Source organism: Myotis davidii, unplaced genomic scaffold, assembly GCF_000327345.1.
Source record: "Myotis davidii unplaced genomic scaffold, ASM32734v1 scaffold1073, whole genome shotgun sequence".
NCBI lineage: Eukaryota > Metazoa > Chordata > Mammalia > Chiroptera > Vespertilionidae > Myotis > Myotis davidii.
The window spans coordinates 501,429-510,251 of record NW_006285113.1 but is presented as its reverse complement, the minus strand read 5'-3'; the positions used below and the strand labels follow the sequence as shown (position 1 = coordinate 510,251).

General features: G+C 47.2%; 1 pseudogene; it reads right to left on the bottom strand.

Annotated features, from left to right (window-relative positions):
* Window positions 1-2,381, bottom strand: LOC102758225 (annotated as a pseudogene).
* Window positions 2,382-8,823: the final 6,442 nt, after the last annotated feature.

Sequence of the window (8,823 nt, the reverse complement as noted above, 5' to 3'; positions counted from 1 at the left end):
TCAGGCCTGGGATGGCCCAGCCACACGACTGCAGAGTGGACAGGTTGGGCAGCAAGGTAAGGGCAGGTCTCTACGCAGCTCAGGCAGGAGCTGAGCGCAGTGTTGTCAGGGCCCAGCAGGCCCTCCTCCAGGCCAGGGAAGCTGATGTCCACAGGATCTGGCTCCGGCTGTCATTCATTGTGCCCAGAACCAGGCCTTCTGTCAGGGAGCGGTTGGCTGGAAGGCTGGCAACCTGTGGTTCCCCGGCCGTGGGGTAGCTTGGTTTGGGGACTTTCATTTCTGAGGGGGAACACCTGCTAAAGGGGTCAGAGGTGAGGTCAAAGGGCTCAGAATGGAGGAGTTCTTGGGGTGAGTCAAAGAGGGGCAACTTTTCAGTGGGGTGGTCCTGAGATGTGTCAGCCCCAGGGAGTCAGGTAGAGGGCCAAAGGTACCCTCGGGTTCGTACTGGGCTGAAACCTAACCCTTCAACTTTGGCTGGGGGTGTAAGCCTCCAGGATTTGGGGCTCACGGGGAGGACAGATTTGCTCGAGGTGGAGGAGATGGGCAGCGTCTCCTTAATGGGTACCTTAAAAGGTCCTCCCCCCTCCTGGGAGTAGCCAGGCACAGAGGGCTCTGAAGGGAGAGGAGCTCTGTGGCTGGTCTTGAAGTCCCAGGGGCTCTGAGAAGAGCAGCTTGGGCTCGTCCACACAGGGAGGCAGCAGGTGCTGTTTCCTTCGAGACCGGCTCATCTCCCTCCCCTCCCTTCGTTTAATCACCAGCATTTCAGACACACACCGGGTTGGGGGCCTGAGCCCCCTGCAGGACTTCCCGGACCTTTGAGTGGGAGAGTGGGGGGCCCTCCCCCCAGGACTGAGACAGCTCCTCTTTGACAGGTGGGCACGGCGAGGGCCACTCTCTCAGGGGCGGGCTCTCCGCCTTGATGGGCCTCCCTCAGTGTGGCCTTTCCTCCCCCGATGGACTGAACTGGAAGCAGAGGCGATAGCCCTTCTCCAAGCAGGAGTTTCTCCTCTTTCATGGGCCCTGCAGTGGGCAGAGGGGCTACCCCCTCATCAGCTAGCGGCACAAATCCTGAAGGAGAATCTAGGAGACTACATGGACAATCTGGGGGTGATGTTCTTAACCAAGACTGGAAACCCGGAAGCTTGGGGACAATACGGAAGCTTGCTGTGGCGGGCCAGCTCTGAGCTCATGAGTGAAGCTGCCAGGGGCAATGGCACCTTGACTGAGGGCTGAAACCTCAGTGGCTGGTTCGCTGGGAACTGAATGGGTACCAGGTCTGAGCTGACCTGGGGTAGCAATGGCTTCATCTTCCGCCGTGCGCCCAGCGGGAGCAGTTTTGATGGTCACATTCCAGCGGAGCTCAGGATTGGGCTGTTTCTGCTGCTTAAACACCTGGCCCAAGGTCAAGTAGCGATTGGCACTGGGGTGAATGGTCTAAAAGGAGACCTTGCCGTTGGCAGATGTCTCTCGAACAAACATGTCTAGAAGAGAAAGATTATGGCAAATGGAATTCCTCCAGCCTGGCTTTGCCATATGCTTAAAATAGGGGAAGTCGTCCTCGATCCACGTGTCAATGTCTTTCAAGGTCATAGGTTTCCTCTCAGTCCTGTCGATGGCGAATTATATCACGGCCACGTGAGAGTACGGCGGCCGCTCAGACACGGAGTCCCGCCAGGATGTTGATCCTCCTGGGGGCTTCAAAACCTTAACCTGATTCGGCTCCAGGTGCTGGTTTTCCGTCCCCTCCATCTCTTGCTTGATGCTGCAGGAGCCCCGGCCAGAACTCATCGTTCCCAGCCACTGCATGCTGGTCAAGCTGGTTTTAAGAGCGCAGCCTGCTGCCTCACCACCTGCACAGTTCTCCCATCTCTGCCCGAGGTGGGCGCCAGGTGGTCTAGGAAGACTCACATCCGTAGTTGCAGGTTCTGGTCCCAGGGCCTTGGTGATCCCTTCTGTCCTCTTGGAATCACTGCTGGTTTGGGCTTGAGATTGGGGTTCTGGAGGGTGAGTGGGGTCCCCCCCCAGCTAATGAGGATGAATTTGTTGGGCCCATTGCTGCCACTCTCTTCCTTTGGCGGTCAATGCTGTGATGATGCTCTGGTATTGGCATTGTTGGATGGCCACCACTTGGGTGCTGGGCATAGTGGGTGGTTAATAATCTTGATCCCTCACCACCACCACCACCACCACCACCACCACCCCACCCAATTTAAAAAAAAAATAATAATAATCTTGATCCCAGCCGGGAACTTGCAGGAGGTGGACTCTGCCACTTCTTGGAGGCCTGTGCCTGACCAGGCTCTTGGTGGGCGGGGGCTCTTAAACAGGTAGGGGCAGCCTCTGTCTTTTGAGAGTCGGTGGCCGATGAGGCTGGTTTTCATTAGAAATCTGTGTTTTCACTCTCCATTGAGAATCACAAGCATGGACTCTGGACAGTGCAAGGAGCGGCAGGATGTAGCGCAGCCCCTGGGCTGTGGCTCCTAAGGCGGGCTCCTCGCTCCTCCAACCTGGGGCCGAGCCAGGGCACCTGGCAGGGACTCACGCCAGGCCTGCCGGATCCGGATCCAGAGCCAGTGGGAGGGTGGGCAATCCCGGGAGGTTCCTGAGAAGGAGGGGGTCCTGGGCCAAGGGGCTAGGGGTGGGGTCGGACACCCGCTTTTTCCCTTTTTAAGATTGTTTTTGGCTATTCTTGGTCTTTTACATTTCTATGTACATTTTAGAATCAGGTTATCAATTTCTTTTTGTTGTTGTTGTTAATCCTAACCCAAGAATATTTTTTCATTAAGTTTTAGAGAGAGTGGAAGGGAGGGGGAGAGACAAGATTGATGTGAGAGAGACACATCGATTGGTTGCCTCCCACATGCACCCTGACTGGAGCCAGAGATCAAGTCTGCAACTGAGGTGTGTGCCCTTGACTAGGAATCAAACCCGTGACCCTTCAATCCGAGGGCCGATGCTCTAACCACTAAGCAAAATCAGCCAGGGCCTCCTTGTACTTTCTTTTTTTAAACTTTGGGATATATATATATATATTGATTTCAGAGAGGAAGGAAGAGGGAGAGAGAAACATCAATGCTGAGAAAATAACTGCCCTAGCCAGTTTGGCTCAGTGGATAGAGCGTTGGCCCGTGGATCAAAGGGTCCCAGGTTCGATTCTAGTCAAGGGCATGTACTTGGTTGCAGGTTCCTCCCCGGCCCGGGACCTGGTCAGGGCTTGTGCAGGAGGCAACCAATCGATGTGTTTCTCTCACATTGATGTTTCTCTCTGTCCCTCTCTCTTCTACTCTCCCTAAAAAATCAATGGAAAAGTATCCTCGGGTGAGGATTAACAACAACAAAAAAGATGAGAATCATTGATCGGCTGCCTCCTGCACAGTCCCCACCAGGGACTGAGCCTGCAACTCGGGCATGTGCCCTGACCAGGAATCGAACCGTGACCTCCTGGTTCCTAGCTTGATGCTCAATCACTGAGCCATGCCGGTCAGGCCTCCTTATATTTTCTTATAGACTCTCTGAATCTTGGTTTTACATTTTGGTCTATGATCTTCTCAGATTAATTTTGTGTATGGAGTGATATGGAGGCCATGGTCATTTTAAACTAACATTTATTAAAAAATACAGCCCCTTATTATAAAACTCAATAAAGAATTTTACAGTAAACACATACTCTTACCACCTAGATTCTAACGTTAGGATCTGGCTGGTTTGGCTCAGTGGGTAGAGCATTGCCTGCAGACTGAGGGTTCTGGGTTTGATTCTGGTCAAGGGCATGCGCCTCAGTTACAGACTTGATCCCCATGTGGGAGGCAACCACTTGGTGTGTCTTTCTCACGTTGATGTTTCTCTCTGTCTCTCCCTCTCCAGTCTCTCTAAAAATCAATAGAAAAATATCTTTAGGTAAGGATTAACAAAAAAAAAGAAAAAATAATAAACTCTAATATTAACATTTCACTACTACTTATATTATCGCTTACCTATTTACTGTCCATCCATCTCTTCATCCATATATCCATCCACAGTACATCGTATTTTAAAAATATATGTCCAGATATAGTGCAGACAATAGACCTGGCCCACATGGCTCAGTTGGTTGAGTATTGTCCCATGAACCAGAGGCCACAGGTTCAATTCCTGGTCAGGGCACATGCCTGGGTTAGGGTGTCACAACATAACCCAGGCAGGAGGCAGCCAATCTCACATCGATGTTTCTCTCTCTCTCTAAAAAACCAATAAAAATATTTTTAAAAGCTGCAGGCAATAGTACTCTTCCCCCTAAGTACTTAAGCATGGATACTATCAATTGATAGGTCAATATTGTTGACATACATGAAGTACACAAATCTTAAGTGTACTTTCACTGTGTTGTGACAATGTGACTTGTAACCCAAACCTCTATTAAAATACAGAATTTTACCATCATCCCAGAAAGTTCCCTCATTCCTCTTCCATTAATCACCATCCTCTATACTCATGAAGCCATCATTTTTCTGGTCCTCCCACCCCCTGAATAGATAGTTCTGCATGTTCTAGGACTTCATATCATGGAATCATACAGCATGACTCTTTTGTGAAAGGCTTTTTCACTCAGTGTAATGTTTGAGATTCATTCATGTTGATATATGTGTATCAGTAGTGTGTTCCTTTGGGCTGATGAATAATATTCTATTGCACAGATATCACAGTTTATTTATCCATCCTTGTATTGGTGGTCACCTGGGATGGTGCCAACTTTTGGCTTTCTGAACATTCTTGTGCAAGCTTTTTGTGGACCTATATTTTCAATCCCCCAGAAGTGGAATTGTTGAGTCAGAGGATAAGTACATTTTTAACTTTTTTGAGAAATTGTCAAGCAGTTTTCAAAAGTGGTTTTTATCATTTTATCATTTGCCAACAATGTATGAGAGCTATAGGTATGTCATATAGGGGTGCTCCTATAGACAAGTCAGTCCCATTTCATGTGGGGCGAGTGATTGAGCTCTAGACTAACATTCAGGTTCTGGAAGGGCAATAGCTATTCTTTCATTAACAACTTTTTTTTTGAGATGTGTTCTATGTCAGGCCCTGGGATAACCACTGAGTGAAACAAGCAAGATTAAGTGAGACACAAACCGTGTCTTCTAAGAACTCTGAAATGTGCCCAGCAGGCATGGCTCAGTGGTTGAGCATTGACCTATGAATCAGAAGGTTACGGTTCAAATCCCCGTCAGGGCATATGCCTGGGTTGTTGGCTCAAAACCCAGTGTGGTCCATGCAAGAGGTAGCCGACCAATGATTCTCTCTCATCATTGATGTTTCTCTCTCTCCCTTCCTCTCTGAAGTCAATAAAAATATATTTATTTAAAAAAAATACTCTGAAATGTGAGACTGGCAAGAAAACAATGATAACACGATGTGACAGATGACGCGATAAAAGCAGGGCCAAGCCAACAGGAGGCGCAGAGGCAGTGAGGGAGGGCTTCCAGGAGGCGACTTTTAATCTAAGTTCTTTTTTTTTTTTTTTATGTATTTTATTGATTTTTTACAGAGAGGAAGGGAGAGGAATAGATAGTTAGAAACATCGATGAGAGAGAAACATCGATCGGCTGCCCCCTGCACACTCCCCACTGGGGATGTGCCCGCAACCAAGGTACATGCCCTTGACCGGAATCGAACCTGGGACCCTTGAGTCCGCAGGCCGACGCTCTATCCGCTGAGCCAAACCGGTCAGGGCTAATCTAAGTTCTTGAAGGATAAATATAATCCGGCCTCTCTCTGGGTTGAGGGGACAGACAATTGAGTGTATGAGGGTCTGGGAAGAAGAGCTCTCCAGATAACAGGGAAACATGTTCGACTTGGAAGGTTGGCTAGAGGTTCAAGAAACTGTATGTAGGCCAAAACCGGTTTGGCTCAGTGGATGGAGCGTCGGCCTGCGGACTGAAGGGTCCCGGGTTCGATTCCGGTCAAGGGCATGTACCTGGGTTGCGGGCACATCTCCAGTGGGAGATGTGTAGGAGGCGGCTGATCGATGTTTCTCTCTCATCAATGTTTCTGGCTTTCTATCTCTCTCCCTTCCTCTCTGTAAAAAATCAATAAAATATATTTAAAAAAAAAAAAAAGAAACTGTATGTAGGTAATTCAGAATGACTAGACTAGAGGGTAAGGTTGACAGGGGCCAACCTGCTAGAATTTGAACTTTAACTTCAAAGCACTGAGGAGCCTCTGAAGGGTTTTAATCAAGGCCATGACTTACTCAGATCTGCGTTTGGGAAGGATTCCTCTGGCTGCTGTGGGTGAAAGGGGCTAAATGGATGTCTGGATGGTAGCCAAGAGGAAGAATCCTACTGAAGCAATGGCAGAGGGCAAGGAGGGAAGGGGCTTGGTTGATGGCAAGGAGGTAGAAGCAATGGAGTTTATTGTTAACAGATAGAAGGTAAGAGATATAGCAATGCCTCCCACATTTCTGCCTTAGGCAACTGAAGAGTACCTTACTATTTACTGTCATAAGGAAACAGGCAACATTTTATTTTATTTTATTTTTGCGACATTTTACATAATAGTTTTTTCTTATAGGACTTTTGAAGTATTTAACTGGAATAAAAGGTAATATATACAGGAGTCCCCTCTTATCCATGGAGAATAAACTTCAAGACTCTCAGTGGATGACCGAAACTGTGGGTACCAAACTCTATATACCGCTTTTTTTCTATACGGTATATACCTTTTTAGTTAAAGGAAGACTTTATGGCTTCTCTTTGACATATCCGAATGGCCGGCATCACTACAGTAAGTCCTTCCTTAAAGTTGTAGGTAGGTTCTGTGACTTTAAGCAAAATGGCATATACCCAAACCAATTTTACCATAGGCTAGTTGACATAGGCATGAGTTAAGTTCCTCTGCCACCTGAGCAATGTTACAATGAAAGGATGTTACTTGAGGACCTGCTGTCCTCTTGTGCTTTGGGGCCATCATTAAGCAAACGAAGGGTGACTTGAACACAGGTACTGCGATACCAGGAGGTGATGTGATAACCCAGACAGCCACCGAGTGATGACCGGAGGACAGTGTGCACAGTGTGGAGAGGCTGGACGAAGGGTTGATCATGTTCTGAAGACACACGATTTAAAACTTACCGATTTGTTTCTGGAATTTGCATTTAACATTTTTGGAACGCAGTTGACTGTAGGTAATGGAGACTGGAAAGCAAACCATGGACAAGGTGGGGGACAACTACTGAATACTGTTTTAATCAACTTAAATGTAATATTTATTCGTTGTCTTCCAGGAAAGGCTGGGATCGCTTTGTTAATGTTTCCTGAACAAGAAAATGTAATTATTACTAAAACAAGGGACCTGGGAGTGGTCTTATGGGCTCTACACAGGCCCATAAAAGCTGGGGAAAGAATTAGAAACCAACAAAAAACCTCCTTCCATATATTTAATCAACATTTACTGAGGTTTTTTTTTTTTTTTTTTTTTGGATAAGGCCGTGTGCTAGGAGATGGGGATATGAAGGGAAATGACACAAGACTGCTCTCAAGGAGTTTACAATCTAACTTACCTTTGCCCTTGTGTACTGACTGACATCTGCAGTGCCTTTTGCAATTCTGCGCTCAGCCTTCATCAAGTGGCATAGTACAGTGTAGCTGTCTAACTGCTGGTGTGACTACTCCTACAACTTCCCTGCAATGGCTTTGGCAACTGGGGGCCAAAGAGCCACAGAGACGTGCCTAACCCCTGGATCTGCCTCTGGGAATTTATCTTGAACTATTTGGGCTGTAGCCGAGGATTTATGTAGAGATGTCATTGCTGTTCTAAAGACATAGAGGCTACAACAGCCTAACAATGGAAATTGGGAAAATAACTGATGGTGCATCCCTATGATGGACTATTAGGTGATAATTAGAAGTAGTATTTAAAAATAACTTAACGATATGCGGGAAAGACCAGAAAAAAAGTAGGACACACATCTCTTCTGAAGGTGCTCAAAGTATCCATAATTTAGTATTTTTAGGTTCTCTGTATTTTTCAAATTTTTGACAATGTGAATGTTATAGTATTTCCACAGTCAGAACTTTTGGATTTCTTTATTTATTTTTTTTTTCAAATTAGAGACAATAGCAGAGTTAAAGCTAGAAAGACAACCAAAATGACCAAGATTTGGGTTATTCTGTTATGAAGACTGACCAAAATTAACTGAAATTCTACATCTTATATGGTAAAAGTCGCATGAAATGTCAATATGAGTTGCAATATCGTGAATGCCTACTGTGTGTCAGGTGCCCAGAAGGTTTATTATCTTTATTGTACGGAGGAATGTTTGGTTTCAAATCCTAACCTTTTGTACCATGCTAAATACAAGCAAATTCAAAAAGGTTAATAAGCGATTCACAGACAAACCCTACACAGGATTTTCAACATGTTGAGGGCATTGGAGGTCTGGACTGCTGATAACATTCACAGATCTCCAGCTCGAGAGCGTCTGTCTGGCTGAATCTGCCATCCACAACGTACACCCCTTTCATCGCCAGAACGATGATTGCCTTAAGGTTTGCGCGCGCGCGCACACAGACACACGTTCCCTTCTGGCCCTCATGTTTACCTTCAGAGGGCGCATTTGCTTTATTGCACAAATAAAGGATCTCAGGATAAACTTTTGTTCTAATGGACGACATGCCTCAGCTCACACGACTTGCAGAGCTTCTGCATGTCAGCGAAACGTGCCCCGCCCCGCAAACACCCTCCACCCGCCGCCGTTCGGGCGCAGGATCTACTCCCCGGCAGCGCGGGCTCCATTCCCGCGTCTAACCGCATCCCAGTGGTTCCCCCGGACCCCTCCCCTCCCCC